At 37.3% G+C, this 27,331-nt stretch overlaps 1 protein-coding gene across 4 annotated transcripts in view; it reads right to left on the bottom strand.

The window, feature by feature from the left end:
- The window catches only part of LOC106052007 (probable G-protein coupled receptor 139), a 216,343-nt gene that overhangs the window by 147,297 nt on the left and 41,715 nt on the right, over positions 1-27,331 (bottom strand). Inside the window, exons 1-2 of one of the 4 annotated variants that reach the window (XM_056045788.1) lie at positions 18,866-19,036; positions 18,553-18,674 (exon numbers count right to left, since the gene is read on the bottom strand). The exons of 1 other annotated variant lie outside the window; for it this stretch is intronic. The gene's annotated coding sequence lies outside the window, so the exon portion shown is untranslated. Of the gene's footprint in view, positions 1-18,552; positions 19,037-27,331 lie in introns of those variants that run through there. 2 more of the 4 variants (XM_056045787.1, XM_056045790.1) reach the window with 2 other exon arrangements.

The following is a 27,331-nucleotide window of genomic DNA, read 5'->3' as shown; positions in this document are numbered from 1 at the left end:
GCTATGAACACTCCATATGTTCCTCAGAGAGCCCTGCGCTCAGTGGGCTCAACGCTTCTAGGACTGCCACGTTTCTCCCTCAAAAGCTACGATCTGCGGGCTTTTTCAGTGCACGGACCAAAGGTTTGGAACTCACTCCCCATAGACCTCAGACAGACAACATGCTACACTAATTTCAAGAAGAACATTAAGAACTACCTGCTTATTTTTTTTTTTTTAAATTAGTTTGTCATTTTAGCTCTCGTGTTTATGTTTGTAATGTTATCACAGCGCCTTGAGCCTACATTTTATTTGTTAAAAATAAAATTATTAAAGCTACCCTTAAATTCAAAGCTTTTTATAAGCGCTTTGTTACGCAGACCTCCTCGAGATATGCCATTTGTTATTTTACATTCCGGGTGTTATGGAGCGTGTGTGTGTGTGTTTCCTAGGTGATACAGCAAGGGAGTATTTATTGTTGGTTTTAAACAGGAAGGACTTCTTTTCCTAGTGAGTTAAATTTTGTTGAAAATTCTATTTTTATATAATTACTAAAGGATTTGTTTCATTGAATTCGTCTTTATTGTATCAAAAGTTTTATTTAGTCTTGTTTTAAAAAAAATGTTCAAGTTATTTCAAGTTCTACAATTAAAAGTAAAATAATCCTGCATCGGTTTTTGTTGTACTAGCAATCCAATACTAGAAACCAGCGACTAACAACAAAACCTGAGACTAATGTCAACTCTGCTTGAGAGATTTCGCTGGTCAACGCAAAGAGAACAAGACAGGTGGTATTTTCTCATGGCTGGAGTTCCACGCGTATTTTCGTAATAATAGTTACTACGAAATGTCACTTCGTCTGTGAAATATGATAATAATAATTAAGTATATTGAAAGCCTTTCATTTTCTGGTTTATAAAAATGTCCTTTGTCCTTCTTTTTGTTCTCCTCTGGACGTGTAATTGTCTGGTAACAAAAAATGTTTGGGAGCCATCAACACTGGAAAATAAAACGAATCTAATGAAGGAACATCCGACGACATTGAGGACAAGCAAAGAAAATGGAGCCGTTTTTTATCACATGAATATTCACATTATAGTTTCTCTTTCGTAGTCGAGGATGAGCACATTTCTCATTTCCTATTATTGGGAAGCGTGGTCGAGAGGCTTGAACTTGGCTTGGCTTGGCTACCTAAGAAGAGAGCTGGGGGTTCGACATCCAACTCAAGCAAAGTTGTGTTTACTGAGCACCTAAAGGCAGCACGGAACACCTTCTCCCAGATACCTCCTCCACCCATTGGTCCACAAATGAGATTGGACCATAGCACTCTGAGCATGATATAAGCATGAAAGTAGCGCTATAATATAATATAATATAATATAATATAATATAATATATATATATATATAATATAATTTATAGTAGCTATAATTTAATTTTAATTTTTTTGAATTTTATGAACTCGAAGATGAGCAATTTCTCATGTCGTATGAACTCGAAGATGGCTCTTAAGTTCAATCTTCGCTTTAAAAAGCCGGTGACACTCAATGCAAGGATAAGTCGGGTCTACTGCAGATAAGCCTGTAACTTATCTCAGCCTTTGAGTTCCATCATGCAGGCTGCAGCTTTCCTTGCCTCGCTATTTGAGACTCCCGACACTCACGGCTTCACGACTTAAGAATCGACCGAGAGCTAGTGTGTCTCAGCCTTGAGTGTCAGTATGACATTAGTAAATGACTAAACTTGGAGACAGTTCAGGGCAGAAGACAAAAACGTTCGTAGCTATAATACATAAAACACCAAACAGTAATTTACAAATCAAAAACACAATCTAATAAAATACTCAGAAAAAGACAAAGAGAAAGGCAAATATCTCATTCCATACGCTAGGACACATTTCTTATTCCATACGCTTTGGACACATTTCTTATTCAATACGCTAGGACAAATTTTTATAAAGTGTCTTTTTACTTCCTTGTGCCATGAGCATGGAACGGGTTGACTGAATCAGCCAGGAAAACAAACCCGACTAGACTGACAGTTTGACACATGAATTCTCGAAGGTCATAATTATCTTCACTTTTGAAAAAAACGTCTTTAAGATAAATTTGAAAGTCAACTTCTACTTTTAAAAAAAAAATTGACGTCTTTAGTTGGAAACGTTAATACCAGTAAGTTCATAGATGTCGAAGTTGACAAAAAGAAAAACAATTACCTCCATTTGATGTACAACAATGTCATTAAACTTAAAAAACAAACAAACATTAAATGAAACAAAAACAAAACAATGCAATGGAAAAAAAAAGTTTACTGAGTTTGTATCTGAGTTTGAAATTAACATTAAAGTTTTAAATTAGACTCTTTATTATTTTAAATGGCTCACTCAAATCCTCTCGGAGGCAAGCACTGTACTTTTAAAGCTATGTTGACCGACTGGGAATACATCAGTTTTTGAAATGGTGACCAACTTAAGCCAATATAAGTTTCTGACATGGTGACCAACTGAGAACCATGTCATTCCCTCTGACATGGTGACCAACTGAGAACCATGTCATTTTCTGACATGGTGACCAACTTTGAAGGCCATATCAATTTCTAACATGGTGACCAACTGGGGCCATATCAGTTTTTGAAATGGTAACCATTTTTAAGCCATATCATTTTCTGACATGGTGACCAACTTAAGGCCATATCAATTTCTAACATGGTGACCAACTGGGGCCATATCATTTTCTGACATAGTGACCAATTGTGGGCCATATTAGCTTCTGACATGTTGACCAACTGTGGGCCATATTAGCTTCTGACATATTGACCAACTGTGGGCCATATTAGCTTCTGACATGTTGACCAACTGTGGGCCATATTAGCTTCTGACATGCATTCGATTATCACTGCATCCGAGTCGCTGCGGCTAAATCATGCTGTATGGGCAGAAGTTTCAAATGTCCATATAGCACCCATATACTAGCCGGATATAACCCGCGGGCCGTGGTTTGGACATCACTGCTATAAAATATTCTGACATTTACGGGAACGCCAACATTTATAGTTGGCAGTAATTAAAATGTCAAGAGTAGCAATAAACAATAAACATACTGAGTTGACAGCAAAGGTTTGTAATTATTTATCATTACAGCAGTTGCAACGGTGGGGAGAAAGGCTATGAGGGGGGGGGCGCTGGGGAAAGTCGGGGGCCAGACATGGAAGCTCGGGGCGTCTGGGTGCAAATTTCCAGAAGAAATATTTCAAACATCCACATAACCTTAACAACATTAATAATTCAAAGTAGTGCACATAATAAACACTAACATGGGCTATAACCCAGTTTGTGTAATTCCTTTTAATAATATAGTAGTGGTACACATAGGTTGTATAAAACACAGCTTCAATCAAGTATAAAACACAGTTTCAATCAAGTACAAAACACAGCTTCAATCAAGTACAAAACACAGCTTCAATCAAGTACAAAACACAGCTTCAATCAAGTATAAAACACAGTTTCAATCAAGTATAAAACACAGCTTCAATTAAGTATAAAACACAGTTTCAATAAAGTACAAAACACAGCTTCAATGAAGTACAAAACACAGCTTCAATGAAGTACAAAACACAGCTTCAATCAAGTATAAAACACAGTTTCAATCAAGTATAAAACACAGATTGACTAACCAAATACAAATTCGGACTAAGCCAAAAGGCAATGTTTCTGTTTGGCTGTCAATGTTTGTTTACATTATACCCCAGGCTTTCCCTCCCCATCATGTCAAGTTGGCATTACAATCGGTATGACTCTTCTGACAAGTCTGGAATGATTGTCGAGGTCAGCACACGAACTAAAACACAGTCCTGGCCATTCAGATAACTTGACAAACTAGTCTCCCCAAGTAGCAGTGCTAGAGTTTAGTAGATGGTCACTTCAGGCTCACACACAGTTTTGGTCAGATACTAATGGAGAAATGATTTGGACGTATGATGACAGTTTTAAACACACACACGCACACACATACAACCACATACACAATGTTTACCACTCGAGACTAAATAGTAGACAGGCCGTCAGAAATAAGAGCTCATACTTTTTTTGTTAAAGTTGAGAGCTACGATGGTTTTACGTGGCCAGACCAACGATTAAGACTTTTACTTAAGCAAGGTACAACGAAAACCGTGGTGTAAGGTTAGAATTTAACAGGTTTAACGCTAAACTTAAAGCTGTAACAGTAAGACCGAAATTTGAATGATTTTGAAAAAAGATTTTTTGCAATTAAAGAGATAGTAGATTAAAAGGAAGGGAACAGAAGATGAATAGAACATGAAATGCAATGGACTGCCCGTGTGTAACTAAAGACACACATGTTCAGAAATGTTATCGCCGACTGAAATGTCTCATTTCTATCCAAAGTCATTCGTTTTAAATAATTCTGGTTTTGTCGCAGCCTAGCCCAGTTCCGAGTCGGACACTGTCCAATAGGCGCGTACTTTGGACCATGGAAGGAGAACTACGTCACACGCTGCCGCCACTGCGTCGAGGACGTCGAGACAATAGAACACATTCTTTATGAATGCCGAGTTCTGCATGAGGGACGATTGGCACAAGAGAGAATACTGGTCCATGTGTGGCAAAAGGTACGGGGATAAGGCGATCTTACAACTCACTGTCCGCTTCCTCTTCCGTGCTCTAAGGGAGTCATTCTCAGCATGGTTCGTTACTAATGGGCTTTCTGATTCGGTCTTGTCGCATGCTCTTCGTACTGTTATGACGAGTTTAAACGAGTTGAAACCTCGTATCTTAACCAACTTATGACTTCAAGCAGAAGGTTGGAGCAAAAACGTAATATATTTCTAAAAACAAGAAAAACAAAAAAAAAAAAACAAGGTTTACAAAGAAAGTTTGTGTGGAAACACAAACTCAAAATCGGCCCCCGAAGTGGTCTACCCAGGCAGGTAAAAAGGCAGGTTTCAATTTTTTTTTCAGAAAGAATATCAGAATAAAAATCTATCAAAGACAAATGACAGAGAAGAATGTAGAAAGAAGGTTGACAGATCTTGTTGGTGCCCCAACGGTCCAATAAACGAAGGGATAGGTGAAAGTGAAGGTAAAATTAGATGTGAACCTGGCTTGATGTCTTATAATGATTATCTAATTGATCTAATTGTTTTGTAAGAGTTATTCAAAGCCTCGAGGAAAAAAAAACATTTAGGTAAAAAAAAATATCTCTCTTAACTAGGTTTTCTATTTTATCTGTGGTGCAGTGCAGTTCACGCGATAATGTGAAAAACTACTTATTAATTGTTGTTTTATATTATGTTCTACTTATATGCATATTAAATAATTTTTTTTTTCTCTTTAAAAAAAAGTAAAAATTTTTTTTGTTGTAAATTTAGTAGTTGGTTTGATAGAACTTATTTAACACAGCCATACAATTGTAAAAAATATATATTTTGTTTACGAAAATTCCAAAACTGTTTGCATAAATGTGGTAAAAATATGTTATAGTCATTCCCCTTACTAAATAGCCTCCCGCATTTGTTACCATTAATAGTGAATAGTTGTAAAAATGGTTTCTTTTTATGAAAAAAACTGCTTTCCGTAGTTGATTTTCAAAATTAAATTTTTCGCTTTTAGCAGCCGTTGCATCAAATGTTTTAATGGTCTTAAATATCATGATGTAATGTTGGATTTTCAACATCTTTTCTAGTTTCTGAGATCTAAACGGGACGGACGGAAAGACAGACCCCACAAAACTAATAGCGTCTTTTCCCATTTCTAAGACCGCTAAATATACCTTAAAAGGAAACAAAGCTTATATTGAAATTGTATCAATTAGTTTGGAACAGTCGTGTAATTCTCATGGCTAACTTACACATAACAAATCTTTTCGATTAGAACTATTTTTATTAACTAGTCGACCGGCGGCGTAGCATACGCCTCTATTTTGCAGGGCCAACCTTAGGCCACTGCAACCTATGCAACCGCAGTGGGCCCAGCACTTTTATAGGACCCGCGCTAATTTTACATGTATAAATTATTAAATCTACATACAAAATGCATTATTAGCCTTTATAAACAAACAGAAATGTTTTCTTTTAATTTTAGCAGCTAGTTGACCAGAAAAAACATCTTTAACTATTATTTATATTTGTTGTAAACATTTCCTGTACATTTTAAAAATATATTTGACTTAGTGATACTGAAAATACACCAGATTTGTCCATCTGTGTTAGCATATTGTAACATTGCCTCCCTTATATTTACGTAATTGTTTTAGAATTGGTGTATTTTTATGAACAAATCGCTTGCATAATTAATTTTATAAATTAAACGGTTTGCTTTTAGAAAACCAAAAGTAGCCGTTGCACCTAAACTTTTGAAGCCGCATTTAATGATGAAATAATATTTTTCATATCTCTTCTAGTTTTCGAGATCTGAGTGTGACAGACGGACAGACAGACAGACGGACAGACGGACAGACGGACATTTTGCACAAACCTAATAGCGGCTTTTTCCCCTTACGGGGGCCGCTAAAAAGAGTGATATTGCAACGGTCCTGCCCTGCTATTTTGTCACTACGTGTTCTCCCCCACCCTCTTGTTTTCTCGTGGACTATCCGCAGAGTGATCTTTCCTTTACTCCTTACTACTCGTTTAAACTGTTGAGGGAAGAAGAGAATTATATATATAGATTGTTTTTGTTTAGCTTTTAGCTTTTTCAGTGCGCTATGATCCAATATATAGTCTGGACCAGATGTGAAAAGGGGAGGGAAGAATTGGCTATTTTGGTGAATGTTTACATGATCGTTTTTTAAATGCATAAAACAAAGTTCACTCAGGGCTCGAGTCCTCAAAGGGACTAATTCAACATATACCACCACATCTGTCAAGTACGATTTTTTTTACCTTGTTAAAGGTACCAAACAATATAATTAATTACAAATAGTTAATTAACTAATCGGTTATTTTTTTTTATTAATACTTCTGTTGTCAGGTAAGAGAAATAATTGTGCACATTTTCAACGTTATCCGAGATTGGGTTTGGAAAAAAAAAACACTTTTTACCAGACAGATAGAGTGAGTTGATATGAGCTTTGTATGAAGTATTGCTCTATTCAGTCTCATGCAACAGTTCCCCTTAAAGTATTTATCACACAAGTAATTGAGAAAAAAAAGGTGAATCTTTATTATCTCTGAATGTGGGGCATGATGACCTAGTGACAAAGTGACTTCCGAGACGTGACGTCACACATTGCTATCCCTGTGGAGACTAGGCATTGTATTCTGAGTATTTGAAAGGTCGTCTTTGAGTAAACCTAACTGCATTTGGTACCTGAAGATTTGGGAAAGCAAGCAGTTGGTTGTTGTGCTAACCACATATAATTCATGTGAGCCGTCTACAGTTATCAACTTCCGTTTAAACACGGTTTAAAAAAAGGGATATTTTTCAGGCTTTTGAATACTGTTAGATAGAGTGTATTGTTTTGTTTATTGAAGTAGTCTCCGAGCACCTCCGAGTAGTATCAACACTACCTGTTAATAAAGGAACACTGAAGAGTAACATAAAACATGGCTTTATCAAACTAGAACGACACATGAACTGACGAAAGAGACTTGGACTGTAGCAAACTAAATCAATGTTGTGAACACATTCTCACGACGTTACACAAACATAAACAAATAGCAACTATTTCACCACATTCACCCCGCCTAGAATTAAAATAGCAAGTATAGTAATATAGTAGGCCAATAGCATAAATAAAAGAGAATGCCAGTGCCTGTAATACAATAGATCAATAATTAGTGTCGAAATTTCTCTTGTAAACAATAGTGAATGGTGATGCAAAGAAACCTAAAAACCAGTATCTGTTGTATGACTTATAAACAATTACTAGTTTCTGTTTTAAATATTACCAATAGTGTAGTAAGTAGACATGTACGTAAGTAAGTGAAAAGTAAACTCTAATATCAGTAGCAAGAGATAAACAATGCCAGTTTATGTAGAACATATGTAGTGCAATAAAGGAACAACTCTAGACTCTATAGTTCGGTCTGGTTCTTCTCTCTCTCAAGTTGTAACGGGGTTGACTATCCTGTTCTACAGTTTGGGAGTCACTAGTGAGTTCCTGAGCGTCAAGTGGGGTATTTTCAAGAGGAAGCGCTCGGAGGTCCTCAGAGCCTACCAGGGGTTCTTTCCTTTCTTGTATCACCGTAGGGGTGTTGACTGGTACTTCCGTGTTTTGAGTTTCAGGAGGATATTCATTATCCTCACCCTGAGGGAAGAACGAAGGTTCACTTGTTGTTGTGGATGGGGAGGGGGTGGGAGCCAAGCGTCTTAGAGAGACCGTCTCCTCTTTACCGCTGGGCAACCGTACGACAGCATATTGGGGGTTGCACATCAGCAATTCGACTTCCTCCGTGAGAGGATCATACTTTGAAGATCGGTTCTCTTTTCTCAGCAACACTCTACCTGGGCTAGATAGCCAAGTGGGGATAGATATTCCGAAGGAGGATTTTCGGTTGAACCGGAAAACTCTCTCATGTGGAGTTTCGTTTGTTGCCGTAGATAGTAATGATCTAATCGAGTATAGGGCCTGGTTCAAGACAAGCTCCCATCTCGAGATCGGGAGATCGAGGTCTTTCAGTGCTAAAGTAACAGCGTTCCATAGAGTTTTGTTTAGTCGTTCAATTTGTCCGTTGCCTGAGGGATTAAAGGCGGTTGTTCTACTTGTAGCTATTCCCCTCTCGTGCAGAAAGGATTGCACCTCCCTCGACATAAAGGACGTACCTCTGTCAGAATGGACGTACTCTGGCATCCCAACAAAGGAAAACAGCTGATTTAAACACTTTATGACAGTGGATGAGGACATATCGGGACATGGGTAGGCAAATGGGAAGCGTGAGTACTCATCCACCATTGTTAATAAGTATTTATTGTGAGTAGCAGATGGGAGTGGCCCCTTAAAATCAATGCTTACTCTCTGAAATGGTTGGGTAGCTTTGATGAGGGTGCCTGAAAACTGTTTGAAGAATCTAGGCTTCAGTTCAGCGCAAGTTTTACATTGGTTTACCACTTTGCGGACGTCCTCGCAGGAAAAAAGTAAGTTCTTGGTCCGAACGAAATGGAGGAGTCTCGTGACCCCTGGGTGACAGAGGTTGTTGTGTAACAGTTTGAGGTCTTCTCCAGTCATTGCTGACGCAAAGTGGTTCCTTGAAAAGGTATCCGCCGCAGCGTTTTGTTTCCCGGGTCGATATACGACGTCATATTGGAAACAACTAAGCTCCAGTCGCCATCTTTGAATCTTTTCGTTTTTGATCTTGCCCTTGTTCTGCTGGTCAAACATAAAAGACACTGAGCGTTGATCTGTAACCAATGTGAAGGGTCTACTGATAAGGTAATGTTGCCATTTTCTCAGGGCTTCTACGATAGCGTATGCTTCCTTTTCCACTGCTGAGTGTCTGCGTTCACTATTAGTGAGTGTTCTTGAAAAGAAGGCGACAGGACGGCCGTCTTGATTAAGAGTGGCGGCAATCGCAATGTCAGAGGCATCTGTTTCGACTGTTAGTGGTCGATTGTAGTCTATCGTCGACACAGCAGCGTTTTCAAGTTCGTGTTTTAGCTGTTTAAAAGCTTGTTGTACTTGTTCAGGGGGAGGAAAGGCTTTGTTGTTCACCAATAAATGGATCTTGTTGGAGAAATTTGGGATCCATTGAGAATAATAGGACAGTAGTCCAATCACCCGCTTTTGTGATTTCATGTCTTGTGGTGGAGGTAGGTTTCTCAATGCTTGAAATCTTTCGGGGTCTGGTCTTAATTGCCCTTGTGAGATTTCGTAGCCTAGGAGGCATACTTTATTAGTCGTAATAGCACTTTTATCATTGTTGAAGGTGATACCGTACTTTTTAGCGGCATTGAGAAATCTCTGTAGATTCTGGTCGTGGCTAATGGAGTCAAGTCCGCAGATGGTAACGTTATCCACGTAAGCGAACGTGTCCTGTAGCCCTGCCTCCTCAATTATTGTGTTGATCGTCCTTTGAAATGCGGCGACTCCGTGTGTCACTCCAAAAGGAATGCGGCAAAACTGATAAAGCTTTCCACCAGCCTCGAACGCCGTGTACTGCTTTTCATCATCCCTGATAGGTATCTGGTGGTAAGCGCTTTTGAGGTCAAATGTACTGTACATTGAGTATTTAGATATTTCCTGCACCAGTTCATCCACTTTTGGCACGGGATACGCGTCGAGGTAAATGAATCGATTGATGGTTTGGCTATAGTCGATAACCATTCTCTTTTTGTGCCTTTCATTCGTTGTTACAATTATCTGGGCTCGCCACGGGGACGTGGAAGGCTCAATAATTTTGTCAGATAGAAGTCTCTTGATTTCAGTTTGAATGAATTTGGAGTCAGGCATAGAATATTTTCTAGATTTAGTGGCTATGGGATGGCAGTTAGGAGCCAGATTAGCGAAGAGGCGAGGGGCTTCAACTCGTGCAGCTTTCAGCGTACAGACCTGGAGAGTGCTTCGTTTTCCTTCAAATGGGATCATCAGTTTTTCGTGCTGGCTGATGAAATCTAGCCCTAAGATTACATCAGATACTAGTCCATCTAGTAGTGAGAGCTTAACACTTTCATATTGTTCATCTTTGTACTTTATTTTAGCGAAAATATGGCCCTGCGTAGTGCGAGAAAGATGTGTAGAGGCCATGTAGATTCTGTTTCTGGACGTTTCTAATTTCCATTTGTACCTTTTAGCAATTGAAGAAGATATATAGCTTTCACTGCTACCCGTATCTACGAGAGCCTTCAATGGTACTCCGTTGACGAGTATTGAAATAGTAGATTTAGTAAGACCGGACGCTGGTGTCGATGCCCAGGAAGATCCAACGGTTGTAGTCCGAGACGTGTCATCATCTGCTTTCACTATGGCTGAGGTTGTAGATTTGAGTGTCTGTCTGGTCGATTTACAGACTTTCTGGAAATGGCCCCTCTTACCGCACAAGTTGCATGTAGCGTCACGGGCCGGACATCTAAAGTGTGGGCTGTTTCCACAAAAGAAACATCTTTTACTAGTCGCCGCACTCACCTCGTGTTCTACTTTTGTCATTGGAGAAAGGCTCTCCTCGTCGGCGCTAGCTCCACAGGGAGTTTCAGAGTGGATGTTATACGCCATGGCATGGTTATGGGCATATTCAAGTTGTCTTGCCTCTTCATAGGCGCACTGTAGAGTTAAAGTAGATTTCTCTAAGAGTCGCAGCCTTATGCTGTTTGAAGCCAGTCCAGTAATGAAGGCGTCTCTTACAAAGATATCTCTGTGTTCTTCAGCGGTGACAGCTTTGAAGTCACAGTCTTTGGCCATACTTTTAAGCTTAAGTAGGAAGGAGTCAACGGTTTGTCCGTTCTCTTGTCGACAAAGAGTTATCATGTGCCGTGCAAAAATTTCGCTTTTAGGCTTCACGTAGACATTTTGTAGAACTTTGATTGATTCTTCGAACGTTGTACACTCACTTATGTACTGAAATACGCTCGAAGAAACGTAGTTTTCTAGTAATTTCTTTTTGTCAATCTCGCAATGAGAGACTGAGGAGATGAAATTCTCAAATGTTCTCAGCCAGTGCAGCCACTTCTCGGCAGCCGATGGCGAGCTAGGCTCTATGTCTAGCTCTTTTGGCCTAAATAGACGTTCCATTTGTATTACTACTTTTACTTACAGACTGAGAATAGTGTTGAACGAAAATCCAAAAAAGATACGTGAGGCACATAGATCCATGGAATTGAAAATTTCTAGTTTAATAAATTGTAATAAGAAATAAAGGAACACTGAAGAGTAACCTAAAACAAGGCTTTATTAAACTAGAACGACACATGAACTGACGAAAGAGACTTAGACTGTAGCACACTAAATCAATGTTGTGAACACATTCTCACGACGTTACACAAACATAAACAAATAGCAACTATTTCACCACATACTTCCTATATGTATCACCACTACCTGTGTGCTACTAATTCCTATATGTATCAACACTACCTGTGTGCTACTAATTCCTATATGTATCAACACTACCTGTGTATTACTAATTCCTACATGTATCACCACTACCTGTGTGCTACTAATTCCTATATGTATCAACACTACCTGTGTACTACTAATTCCTATATGTATCAACACTACCTGTGTGCTACTAATTCCTATATGTATCAACACTACCTGTATACTACTAATTCCTATATGTATCAACACTACCTGTGTATTACTAATTCCTACATGTATCGCCACTACCTGTGTACTACTAATTCCTATATGTATCACCACTACCTGTGTATTACTAATTCCTATATGTATCAACACTACCTGTGTGCTACTAATTCCTATATGTATCACCACTACCTGTGTACTACTAATTCCTATATGTATCAACACTACCTGTGTACTACTAATTCCTATATGTATCACCACTACCTGTGTGCTACTAATTCCTATATGTATCACCACTACCTGAGTACTACTAATTCCTATATGTATCACCACTACCTGTGTGCTACTAATTCCTATATGTATCAACACAACCTGTGTGCTACTAATTCCTATATGTATCAACACTACCTGTGTGCTACTAATTCCTATATGTATCACCACTACCTGTGTGCTACTAATTCCTATGTGTATCACCACTACCTGTGTGCTACTAATTCCTATATGTATCAACACTACCTGTGTGCTACTAATTCCTATATGTATCACCACTACCTGTGTGCTACTAATTCCTATATGTATCAACACTACCTGTGTGCTACTAATTCCTATATGTATCAACACTAACTGTGTGCTACTAATTCCTATATGTATCAACACTACCTGTGTACTACTAATTCCTATATGTATCAACACTACCTGTGTGCTACTAATTCCTATATGTATCAACACTACCTGAGTACTACTAATTCCTATATGTATCAACACTACCTGTGTGCTACTAATTCCTATATGTATCAACACTACCTGCGTGCTACTAATTCCTATATGTATCAACACTACCTGTGTGCTACTAATTCCTATATGTATGAACACTACCTGTGTGCTACTTATTCCTATATGTATCACCAATACCTGTGTGCTACTAATTCCTATATGTATCACCACTACCTGTGTGCTACTAATTCCTATATGTATCACTACTACCTGTGTGCTACTAATTCCTATATGTATCAACACTACCTGTGTACTACTAATTCCTATATGTATCAACACTACCTGTGTACTACTAATTCCTATATGTATCACCACTACCTGTGTGCTACTAATTCCTATATGTATCAACACTACCTGAGTACTACTAATTCCTATATGTATCAACACTACCTGTGTGCTACTAATTCCTATATGTATCACCACTACCTGTGTGCTACTAATTCCTATATGTATCAACACTACCTGTGTGCTACTAATTCCTATATGTATCACCACTACCTGTGTGCTACTAATTCCTATATGTATCAACACTACCTGTGTGCTACTATTTCCTATATGTATCACCACTACCTGTGTGCTACTAATTCCTATATGTATCACCACTACCTGTGTGCTACTAATTCCTATATGTATCAACACTACCTGTGTGCTACTAATTCCTATATGTATCACCACTACCTGTGTGCTACTAATTCCTATATGTATCACCACTACCTGTGTGCTACTAATTCCTATATGTATCAACACTACCTGTGTGCTACTAATTCCTATATGTATCAACACTACCTGTGTGCTACTAATTCCTATATGTATGAACACTACCTGTGTGCTACTAATTCCTATATGTATCACCACTACCTGTGTGCTACTAATTCCTATATGTATCACCACTACCTGTGTGCTACTAATTCCTATATGTATCAACACTACCTGTGTACTACTAATTCCTATATGTATCAACACTACCTGAGTACTACTAATTCCTATATGTATCAACACTACCTGTGTACTACTAATTCCTATATGTATCACCACTACCTGTGTGCTACTAATTCCTATATGTATCAACACTACCTGAGTACTACTAATTCCTATATGTATCAACACTACCTGTGTACTACTAATTCCTATATGTATCACCACTACCTGTGTGCTACTAATTCCTATATGTATCAACACTACCTGTGTGCTACTAATTCCTATATGTATCACCACTACCTGTGTGCTACTAATTCCTATATGTATCAACACTACCTGTGTGCTACTAATTCCTATATGTATCACCACTACCTGTGTGCTACTAATTCCTATATGTATCACCCCTACCTGTGTGCTACTAATTCCTATATGTATCAACACTACCTGTGTGCTACTAATTCCTATATGTATCACCACTACCTGTGTGCTACTAATTCCTATATGTATCACCACTACCTGTGTGCTACTAATTCCTATATGTATCAACACTACCTGTGTGCTACTAATTCCTATATGTATCAATACTACCTGTGTGCTACTAATTCCTATATGTATCACCACTACCTGTGTGCTACTAATTCCTATATGTATCACCACTACCTGTGTGCTACTAATTCCTATATGTATCACCACTACCTGTGTGCTACTAATTCCTATATGTATCAACACTACCTGTGTGCTACTAATTCCTATATGTATCACCCCTACCTGTGTGCTACTAATTCCTATATGTATCAACACTACCTGAGTACTACTAATTCCTATATGTATCAACACTACCTGTGTGCTACTAATTCCTATATGTATCAACACTACCTGTGTGCTATTAATTCCTATATGTATCAACACTACCTGTGTGCTACTAATTCCTATATGTATCCACACTACTTGTATACTACTAATACCTATATGTATCAACACTACCTGTGTATTACTAATTCCTACATGTATCACCACTACCTGTGTACTACTAATTCCTATATGTGTCACCACTACCTGTGTGCTACTAATTCCTATATGTATCAACACTACCTGTGTGCTACTAATTCCTATATGTATCACCACTACCTGTGTGCTACTAATTCCTATATGTATCAACACTACCTGTGTGCTACTAATTCCTATATGTATCACCACTACCTGTGTGCTACTAATTCCTATATGTATCAACACTACCTGTGTACTACTAATTCCTATATGTATCAACACTACCTGTGTACTACTAATTCCTATATGTATCAACACTACCTGTGTGCTACTAATTCCTATATGTATCAACACTATCTGTGTGCTACTAATTCCTATATGTATCAAAACTACCTGTGTGCTACTAATTCCTATATGTATCAACACTACCTGTGTGCTACTTATTCCTATATGTATCAACACTACCTGAGTACTACTAATTCCTATATGTATCAACACTACCTGTGTGCTACTAATTCCTATATGTATCAACACTACCTGTGTGCTACTAATTCCTATATGTATCACCACTACCTGTGTGCTACTAATTCCTATATGTATCACCACTACCTGTGTGCTACTAATTCCTATATGTATCACCACTACCTGTGTGCTACTAATTCCTATATGTATCACCACTACCTGTGTGCTACTAATTCCTATATGTATCACCACTACCTGTGTGCTACTAATTCCTATATGTATCAACACTACCTGAGTACTACTAATTCCTATATGTATCAACACTACCTGTGTACTACTAATTCCTATATGTATCACCACTACCTGTGTGCTACTAATTCCTATATGTATCAACACTACCTGTGTGCTACTAATTCCTATATGTATCAACACTACCTGTGTGCTACTAATTCCTATATGTATCAACACTACCTGTGTGCTACTAATTCATATATGTATCACCACTACCTGTGTACAACTAATTCCTATATGTATCACCACTACCTGTGTACAACTAATTCCTATATGTATCACCACTACCTGTGTGCTACTAATTCCTATATGTATCACCACTACCTGTGTGCTACTAATTCCTATATGTATCAACACTACCTGTGTACTACTAATTCCTATATGTATCAACACTACCTGTGTGCTACTAATTCCTATATGTATCAACACTACCTGTGTACTACTAATTCCTATATGTATCACCACTACCTGTGTGCTACTAATTCCTATATGTATCAACACTACCTGTGTACTACTAATTCCTATATGTATCACCACTACCTGTGTGCTACTAATTCCTATATGTATCACCACTACCTGTGTGCTACTAATTCCTATATGTATCACCACTACCTGTGTGCTACTAATTCCTATATGTATTAACACTACCTGTGTACTACTAATTCCTATATGTATCAACACTACCTGTGTACTACTAATTCCTATATGTATCAACACTACCTGTGTGCTACTAATTCCTATATGTATCACCACTACCTGTGTGCTACTAATTCCTATATGTATCAACACTACCTGTGTGCTACTAATTCCTATATGTATCAACACTACCTGTGTGCTACTAATTCCTATATGTATCACCACTACCTGTGTGCTACTAATTCCTATATGTATCACCACTACCTGTGTGCTACTAATTCCTATATGTATCAACACTACCTGTGTGCTACTAATTCCTATATGTATCAACACTACCTGTGTGCTACTAATTCCTATATGTATCAACACTACCTGTGTGCTACTAATTCCTATATGTATCACCACTACCTGTGTGCTACTAATTCCTATATGTATCAACACTACCTGTGTGCTACTAATTCCTATATGTATCAACACTACCTGTGTGCTACTAATTCCTATATGCCAACAGAAGATCGAAGTTTTTGTTTTATCTTCTCTAGCGATCTTCTTATTAAATCTGTACATTTCTTTATGAGCAGGAGTAACAGGTGCGTGCTGTCAACTTAGCCTTTTTTTTTTCATGCAAGTATTGACCATCAACAGGAGACATTCTCCTCCGAGTTCAAAGGAAGATGTGTTTCCATACTTAAAAGTTGGCAATCTTGGTATTGATCTCAATACTGCTTAGCTAATTACTTACAAGCGATGTCCAGTGCTACTTTTAGAAGTGTTCGCACCTTAATGACAGAATGTTAATGACAAACTTGAGTGCTGGCAGGAAGTTATGGGCTGTAAATATTTGGGATACAATCTAACTTTCGGAATGTATGTTAATGTTACTCTATTGGATTCATTGCTGTACTTTATGCATATAGTAAATTTATATTCCTATTTTTTGGATATTCATCCATTCAAGAAAACATAAAGAAACTAGAACAGACGCCCGTAAGATGTATAATAAATGAATATCCACATTTGACTAGAGAAACATCATTAGTAAAATTCACAAAAAATTGAAGAAAAAAATAATACAATAAACATTAAATCGTTAACCTTAAAACAAAAACCAAAACCTAATATAATACTCAGAAAGACCCAAAAATAAAGGCCTGAAATGAAATATCCATATGCAAAGTTAATTACATAAAAGTACTCTTTCTTCCCTATTGTGATAAAACGGGTTGCCTGAATCAGCCAGGGAAAGCAATGACTTAGTAAAGTTGAAATTTTTAATTTAATCGCTTGATTAACACATACATATGCAGAGGACGTGGCTATATTTCCTTTTGAAGGAGCATTGCTATTTATAAGATAAGATAAAATAAGATTATTTTCAATATCAGCTTTCACCTAATTGTATTGAGTAGCAGAGATGCTCAAATTCTTCAAAAGGAACCCCAAAAAAAAAAAAAAATCACGTGATAGACAACATCATTCTTCTGTTGTAAATTTAAAGGTTTCATAACTTTTATTATGAGCTCCTGCCTTAGCGAAATGAAGCAAATAACAAGCGGAATAAATAAAATAAAAAAATAAAGATCGGGTTTGGGAGAAATAACTTATACAAACTTTTTACCACATCGATTATAGAGAGACGGAGCTTTATAAAAAATAATTAAAATATGTTAAGCTACACCAAATATCTATATAATGAAAAAGACAAAGTCAAGTCAGAGCATCAATACCAGAATATTCCTGATACAATAAAAACTCTATTCCGTTATCTCTTTCTATTTTATGTTTGTTTTTATTTCAACGCCATGTTTCTGTCTATTAATGAGAGAGCCTATAAAAAAAAAGGGTGAATTTAAATAAAAAGGAAGATTAATATAGTTTATATGTATATGCATAATAATTTAAAAGTATATTTATAGAAAACGATAATCCACATTTGAAGCTATTTCAAGACGATACTGAGTATCAATTTTAAAAGCGCTTGTTGTTTTCAACAGACAGACAGACAATGCAAACACAAAAAGAAAAAGGAAAGTCGGATTCTTTTATAACAAACATTTTCGACCAAATGCTTCAAATTAGCATATGCATAAATCCAACCAAGTTCATATAAATCTATTTGATACGAGACCATATTTTACAATATACATTTTCTTGATTCCAATAATCAATATATGTGTATCGTAAAACACAATTAGATGTATATATAAGAGCCAGCAACTAGAATGTATGATAACATCTGTGTGTGTGTGTGTGTAAATATTTCTTATAGTATGCCTTACACATGAAATGTAGCGATGTTGACAAGGTGTGTACTCACCCTAGTCTCGACCGAAAAAAAATCCTTTTTTTGAAAATGAAATTCAGCAACATAATGAAGTCTTATCGGATACGCTTTACAAAGATATAAAATTAAAAACTCCGACTGAAAAAGAAACAAATCTGAAACAAAATCAAACAAAATATCCTCTTAGACTGATCCACATCTATGTAGTAGCAATGTATAGTATTTACTTTTAACTAAAGTAATTGAAGATTTTTTCCCTTTTTTTTTTAATTTCATTTGTTAGTAAATCCGAAAAGAAAATTCACAAACTTTTTTTAGAAATACAAAAAAAAAAGTTTCAACTAACTTTTGGATCTAATCACGTGATAGTCCGGGGCATATTAGATACACTAATGGGTTAAAATGAGACTCCCGCCAAATGAACGCATCATGGACAAGTCACGTCTGCTCTACCCATAGTGAAAAAAAAAAAAAGCTACAAACATGCCGCCGTTTAATTGAATCCTCCTCAGCCGTCTGCTGCTGGCCAGGAGTTTTCCAGCACGCGCGCTGCGACTGAACAAAACAGGGGACTGGCGGTACTCTGAGCGGTCCGTGGCATGGGAAAAAATTGTTCAGACAGTCAAAAACTTTGAACATTTTTTGTTTATTGTTTGTCATCTAGTTGGCATTAAAATAATAGACATGTGACTAAACTCTCATGAGATTTTAAACATAATATTGGCTGAAAATTAATTCTGTCAAAACTCCTTTAAAGGCAGAAGAATATGAAATGTTTTTGTGTCAGTGTTGGTTGAACTTATTTTTTTTTGTTCATGACATTATATGCCTGGAGGTGTTGTATCCTATTAATATCTGCGAAAATAAGTCTAAATTAAAATCAATATTTGATTAGATCAAAATGACTAAGGAAACTGAGCCATCGAAGACATAAGAAGCTTTACAGAATGTTATCGCTAGAAATGTTTGTTTCATTGCTTTGCTGGGTTGAAATGTCCTTCTTCTGTCAAGATGCTGACATCATGGAAAGTCTAATTTGCGTCTAGCACGAGGCTTGAACCCAAGCTTATAGCAGTTGAAACAGTTTAAATGGAGTAGATCAAGCAGTAAAAGAAATTAAGTCTGATGTGCCAGACTTTTAGCAGTACTTACGTTAAAATACTTTATTAAAAACATGACAAAACCTCATTTATGCAACTTATTGATCCCCTTTTTAAAATGTATAAATGTCAGATTAAAAACAAATGAATTGTTTTGTTTTCTTACCGTACGAGCCTACACTACACAGAAATGAATCCTGGTTAAATAAATGTATAGATCTACTATACTTTAAAATATTCCAATAATATAGACATTGAGATATAGACTAAGAAGTCGATGCGCGAAATGTACCTGAACATTAATTTATTAAACTCAAAAAAAGCCTGCCGTTCCCGGAAGCAATAATCATTTCAAGAACGCGATAGTTCTTTCAATACCAATGTTAGATATAGGCTAGATTTATATCTCTATCCGAATTTCAATTTATTTGAGTTTCACTTCAAAATTGATAACGGCTAAACTTGAGTTTTCCCCATGTGGCCAAAGAGCGAGTAATTCTTTTCTCAGCGATATACATCTACATACATTTCTAGACAAATCGTTATAACCGTTTCTGAGATCAGCGTCCAGGTTCCGCCTAACAAGAAGTTATTACTTGAATAGAGGTATAGCATTTAGCAATAAAACACAAAATCTGATTCTCTTGGCTAAAACACTTTCCATACAATGTTGATTTGTTTTGTTTCAGGTTTGGGTGAAAGAAGTTCGTAGTGAGAAGGGACTGGTGGCTAAGTGGAATGAACCACTTGGCTACATAAATGTGAAGGGCTTGAGTTCGAATCTGGGATAAGTAAAAAGTAAAGTTCCCATTTCTGAGCTTGTGGTTTATAGGGGCGATGATGTAAAGGTCATCTTTTTTTGTGGCCTACGGTTAACGAGGGAGTCATGTGGCCTGCACAGCGATCAACTGCCTTTACTTTTTCCCAACTAACGTCAGCTACCCATTAGTTTCAAGATGTCCTGGTTGGAGACATGATCCCTCCAGAAGATGCACATTAAGCCATATGATATACATACAGAAAGAAAGTAAGACTTATTGATGCTTGCGCTCCTTCACGGACATAAGTTGGCAAGACAGCATTACAAACAGCGCCTTTGTTCTTCAGTGTTTGCCACGTTCTTTCATGGCTGCTCATCTTAGTCCTTCAGAACCCCGTCAGTGTTTTATCCTTGCTCGCCACATCTCTTCAGTAAAACCCATTGTCCTTCAATGTCCTTTTTTCACCACCTCGCCCCTGCACTTACTCTCTACTGTCCTTTACCACCACCACTTGCCTCTATCAAATTTTCATTCAACACTCGTCTCTAGAATCAAACTATTGCTCACACTTCACGAGTTGCAGATCTGCTGAGACCCACATCTTCTCTACACGTATCTATACTCATCCCATGACACAGCGCGTGCATATAGCCAGACATTCTTAGCGGCCCAGGGAAGGGATAACGTCATTTTTCATTAGTCTCATTTGCCAAGTGCCCAGCCTTGATATTCCGCCTCACCCCCCATCTTCATCCTAACTAGTAGCTTATCTGACTTATATATGTCAGTTATGCTCACATCTCTTGAAGAGTGTGTCATACATTTCTTATGTAGTGAACTAACTTACTGGCATGATAACAAACAAGTAAATATAAAAAATCCTTTAAAAAAAGCTTATCTAAGAGAAAGAAATCCACACTTACAACTATAAATTTCATAATGTAGAAATGATTTCCCTTATTTGATATAAAAAAAATAATTACCAATAATTAAATAACTAATTGTTTTGGGTTTTCATAATTTTATTCATGTTTTGTTAGGTGCAATAAATAATTAGTTACCGTGAACGCTTTTTAAATGCGTTTATATAAAAAAAGTTCAAAGACCTGGATTCCAAATAAAGGGTTCTAACCTTCTCAATCGTTCTCAACACAACACACTAACCACCTTGCCAGCGAATCACTTATTAAAATAGAAGGTGTTATAGTTATCTATTGTTAGCTTTAAACTTTAAAGCAGCGACATACAAAGTATAAAGGTGGCTACTTCAACCACCAGATCAGTCTAGTACAATTACTTTCCCTTTTTTCATACCAAACAAAATAATAAATTTAATTCCTCTTTCAGACCTTGTGGTCTATAGGGCAGATATTGTAAAGGTCATCTGTTTCTGTGGCCTACGGTTAACGAGGATGTCATGTGGCCAGCACAACTACCAACCGCCTTTGCCCATACTAATATCAGGTACTCATTACAGCTTGGTGGACTCAGAGGTGCCCAAAGATCCCGAAATAAAAAATCCTAGTTTTCTTCAGGATTCAAACCCGTGACCCTCAGTTCGGAAGTCAAGCGCTTTACCGCTCAGCCACTGCGACTCAAAAATAATAAATTATTAATAGTGATCCGAGATTGGGTCTGTGAGAAATAACGTTTACAAACAGTTTACCACACAGACAGAGTGAGTTAATATAAGCTTTATAAACAGGCATAAAACAGAACTAGGACTAACAACAAGGCTACATTTATTTCTCCTGTCTATAGATTCATATGAGCATGAGAACACTGAACTACATCGCAATGTCTGATGGAGAACGGTTTTTCATATGTTCTCAAACTGAGGATCGCGAAAGACAGCAAAATTTCTATAGAACCTTTTTTTTTTTGTTTGTTTTTCGGTACTTCCCCAAAAGACCGCAGTCTACATATAAAGCATTTAAAAAATATCTCGAATTTCGTATATTTAAATAATTTTTTTTCATTTTCCCTAAGTTTACTTATTGTTAATACACCCAACGTCATTAATCAGTAACACAGACTCAAAACGCAAAATACCTAGATGTTATAATAAATGAAAAACTGTCATGGAATCCCACTTCCGACACCATATAGAATTCGTATTACACAAATAAAAAACTACTGTTTAAAAGGGAAGACATATTAGGAACTCCATTTATTACGTAAACACAAGCGGTGTTGCACTTACGCGCTAGTGTGCAAATCTACATATAATACCAATATGTTACACATATTGATGAAACTATCAAAAAATCAATCAAAGGATTAGGTTTGTTAAAAGAAAATTGTATAAATCAAATACAAAACATAAAACTAAAATGTTATTTAACCTTGGTTGGGACCCCTCAACTCAAGAAAACATTAAGAAACTGGAACAGACTCAAAATAGAGCAGTGGGATTCATAACAAACAAATATTCATATTTGACTAGAGTAACACCTTTAGTAAAATCACTAAATTTAGAAAGCCTCAAGGACAGAAGGCTCAAAAGTAAAGTAGCAATCATACATAAAACTCTGAACCATAATCTTCAAATACAAAAACAAAATCTAATAAAACACTCAGAAAGACACAAATTATAAAGGCACATTCCTCATTCCATATGCTAGGACAAATTTGTACAAATACTCCTTCTTCCCTAGCGCTATTAGAGCATGGAATGGGTTGCCTGAGCTAGCCAGGAAAACCAGTGACTTGGCAGAATTTAGGTCATTGGTTAATATGCATGACTAAATGCATGACGCGTAGGACGTAATCATCTTCTTTTTTGAAGTAACGTCTGTATTATATAAGATAAGATTTCCACTTCCTTTTAGACCAAACCAATCCTAATAGCATGAATAAGATAGATCTATAGTCTTTGTTTTCGAGAGAGAGACACTGAGAGAGAGGGAGAGAGAGAGAGAGAGAGAGAGACTGAGAGAGAGGGAGGGAGAGAGAGACACTGAGAGAGAGACACAGAGAGAGGGAGAGAGAGAGGGAGAGAGAGATACACTGAGAGAGAGAGAGGGAGAGAGAGAGAGAGAGAGAGAGAGAGAGAGAGAGAGAGAGAGAGAGAGAGAGAGAAAGGGAGCAAATAATGGTACTTTGTAACACTGTTAAAAAAACAACCAAATCCGAATAGTGATAAAAAGATAAATCTAGATCTATTGTCGTTTCGATACATTCAGAAGGGGTGAGATAGACGATTACAATAAATACAATCAAATGGATATTTTTTTCTTTTTTTTAAGAGACTAAAATACCAAAATTAAAGTAGAAAGTGGAACGGGAATGAGGCATTCAATTAGGGCCGTCGGAAAATTCTTTTTTTTTCTCTAGGCATGAAAGTGATTGTATGAAGAAATGTGTGCGGTGCCTTATACCGTATTTAGTGCTTGCATTAAGATTATAGGTTGCAAAAATAAAAAAAGAAAAAAAAGTAAATATAACCAAAAAGAGGAAGGGGTGACGTCACTGTCGAAATATAATATAGATTGAATTGAGAAGCCGAAAAAAAAGTCAAATGAGTCCGTGTATGTGTCGGGGGCGCATTATGGAGTGGGTCTTTCCAAATCAAGTTTGTTTGTTTGTCAAAATGTTTTACATGTTTCGGATGTTCCTTCAGAGTTGAAGAGAGTTTACTTCCTAGTCCAAACCTCCCGCAGGACGACGAGGGATGGGAGCGGGCAGGGTTTGAACCCTCGACCGTCGATAAATTTGAACGACAGTCCAGCGCGCAAACCGCACGACCAGGCAGCCATCCAAGTCAAAAAGTCTATGTCGGAGAAATTACGGTGCACAGGTTAAAATAAAATAAAATGGGGGTTTCAGAGAGAGTAGAGAACTAGACAGACAGAAAAGGAAACAGTGAGCGGGCCGTAACATTGCATTGCACGAGATACACTAATTCATGGGTTAAAAAAGTATGTTAGATTGATCGTTAAAATTTGTCTCAATTTTTTACAATTCACGGAAAGAAAATGTTTCGGCCATAATTATCAATATGAAGCCTGGGAACAAACGGGCGTAACATTAAATTTTGTCAAAGATAATTTAGAAAAAAAAAAGCTGCGATTTTGTTTTAATGTATTTTCATTCTCTCTTTTTACTTAGGTACTATGTTTTCTTCTTCACCTTTACCTGTTCCTAAGTTTGTGTGACCCTTGGGGAACCACACATGATCTTCTCCTGACATGTAATATGATTGTAGATATCAGTACTGAAATTAGATCAGCTCTCTATAGCGTGTTTTCTGAACTAGCGTGTTATAAACTTTATACTGAGGACCTGTATCCAGGCTTTTAGTCTATTAGGTATTTATTTTACTTGCATGTTTTTCATAATCTATTGATAATTTCTGCTACTTATATTTTATCTACTATATATTGCAGGGGGGCTCAGTGGCTGAGTGGTTAAGCGCTTATTTTCCGAACATGTTGTCCTGAATTCAAAACTCATTGAAGACTTGAATTTTTGAATTTCGGGATTTTAGGGCGCCCCTGAGTCTACCCAGCTCTAATGGGTACCTGGTAATAGTTGGTGAAAAGTAAAGTCGATAGGTCGTTGTGCTGGCCACATGACACCCTCGTTAACTCGAGATTAGGTGTGGGAGAAAAAACGAGTGCAAAGTTTTGGCCAGAGACAAAGCGAGAGACATAAGCTGTCTAATTTAAACAAAACAATAACACTAAAAGACGCTTTACTACAGCAGAAGACTAAGGCAGAAGTAACAAACACTGCAGCAGGAATTATAGCTGGCTTCCCAGGTACAGAATATTTAAAACAATGACACACTTTTAAAAATCACACAAATCACCTGTCACGCAGACAGAATATACTGACCACGGTCAACAGTACAGGAAACAGCATTGTCTCTACCGTTTATAGTATTCTTCCATAACCCTATAACAAAAGCTGAAAGTACAAGTATACAGCTTTTAGCACTAGCCTATAAAAGTAAATATAAAAATACATGGGAGCGCCACTAACAATACAAAATATGTAACCTCGATACATTTCCAAGATATTTCCTGAGCTTGTTTAGAATGGCGCAGCTGAAACATGGCAATAACAAGACGGAACAAGGTAGGGTTTAAACCAGCAGGGTGAAAAATCTCTCCCCCCCCCCCCCAACTTTATTTCGACAGATTTACCCGAATTCCACTTACCAGATGTTCTAGCGAAAAAATAAGTTAAATATCCTGCTGATTTTGGAAGATAATTAGTAGTACATGTTTTTAACTTGGCATCTCTTTAAAAAAAAATATATAAATGGGACCATAACTAGTACAGGTGAAGGGCAACGACCGAATTTGTTTCTGGGCAAGAGATCAAAGGTCAATGTCGAAAAAAAACAACATTTCCCTTTTCTCCCCCCCCCCCTCCCCTCGTTCAAAGTCTCCTGCCAGAGTTTTTTCAATTTTAACCCAATCACCGTCTGGTCGTCCGACAGTGGACTTATTCATTCCTGTCAATATCACATGGATTCCTTTGAAAAGAATTTTGAAAATAAACACATACACACTTTGCGTGTGTGTGTGTGTGTGTGTGTGTTAAATTTGTAATATACTTACCAGTTAATTATAATACACACTTTCGGTCAGAGTGTTACTAGGTCATCTGTCGTCATCGAGAAGTACATAGTAGTCGAATTCATAAAGCGCTGGTTTGGAGTAGGCCTGTGTGTTTCACGTGTAATGTTCTTTGTATTTGCAACTATATTGTTATTGTTACAGTAGTTACGCTGAGGTGGTCAATTGTAGTCAAACTGAATTTCCATTTGATTGGATCAATAAAAATTATCTTATCTTATATTGACGAACTGTTGTAATGATCAGTTCATTAAGCAAAGGGATTGTGCAAGTCTGGATGTTATGGTTTCGGACTTAAAAGTTTTCAACGTATAAACGCAATAATTTGTTGGGTTTGTTTTAGCCTGTTAGGCACCTTCCCCGGTGCGTCTTATGTACAAACGTCTAACCGTAAGTAACACTGAAATAACCAAATCAAATTACCCAGGCGAAATGCCAACAATGCAAAGATACTCGACACTGATGAAAGAAGTCGACTAATGCTTTTCATACGCAAGGAACGGAACCTTCGTATGTCGTTCAGCTACATATCAACATCTGAAAACCTTCAGAGAAATAGAAACCTGCCTTTCACAAAGCCGCCAAAAGTAGTATGTCTTTTACTGTCGTTACTGCTCAAATTCTAGTCATGTTTTTTTAATTAGTCACTTTCTTGTCTTCATGCCAAAACTGTACACTTTTGATGAAAGAAACACATTTTCGCGCCAACTTTCTAATCGTGTGTTTACAAGCTTAAAAAAAAGGTACATGTATTCATAGCATGCCTGCAAGTGAAGAGCTATTGGTCTGAACTGCCCACAGGTTGTGACGTTGCAAGTCAGTTTTCAGGCCTTCTATAATGAAAAGCACAGTTCACAGCAGCTTTTTCAAAACCTGAAATAATATGGAAAAACAAAGGCTTATCCCTCGGCACCAAAATCAGACTGATGAGCTTCCTGGTCATGGCCACGTTTTTATATGCTTGTGTCTTGGACGCTAACTGCAGAGCTACAGAAGGATCCTAGGTATCACATTTAAAGACCGCATCACAAACCAAGAAATTAGAGACAGGGTTACTACAGCGATTGGACCCCATGATGACCTGCTAACTATCGTAAAAAAAAAAACGCAAGCTTAAAATCTATGACCATATTACAAGATCTTCGGGGCTCGGAAAGATCTTCCTTCAGGGAACAGAACCAGGCAAAAGATGATAACGATTGGTATTGTTTCCTCTCCAAACATTGTTAAATGTGTGTTTTTATAGGCCGAATTAGTTTTTTTCTCTATATCAGAGTCTCGTACAGTATCAGCTTCTCTCTCTCTCTCTCTCGCTCTTTCTCTCAATCGCACTTTGACTCTCTATCTTCTCTGCCAAATCTCT

This window comes from Biomphalaria glabrata, chromosome 11 (assembly GCF_947242115.1).
Source record: "Biomphalaria glabrata chromosome 11, xgBioGlab47.1, whole genome shotgun sequence".
Taxonomy (NCBI): Eukaryota; Metazoa; Mollusca; class Gastropoda; family Planorbidae; genus Biomphalaria; species Biomphalaria glabrata.
Note: the sequence above shows the minus strand (reverse complement) of the source record. Positions and strands in the feature narration are given on the sequence as shown.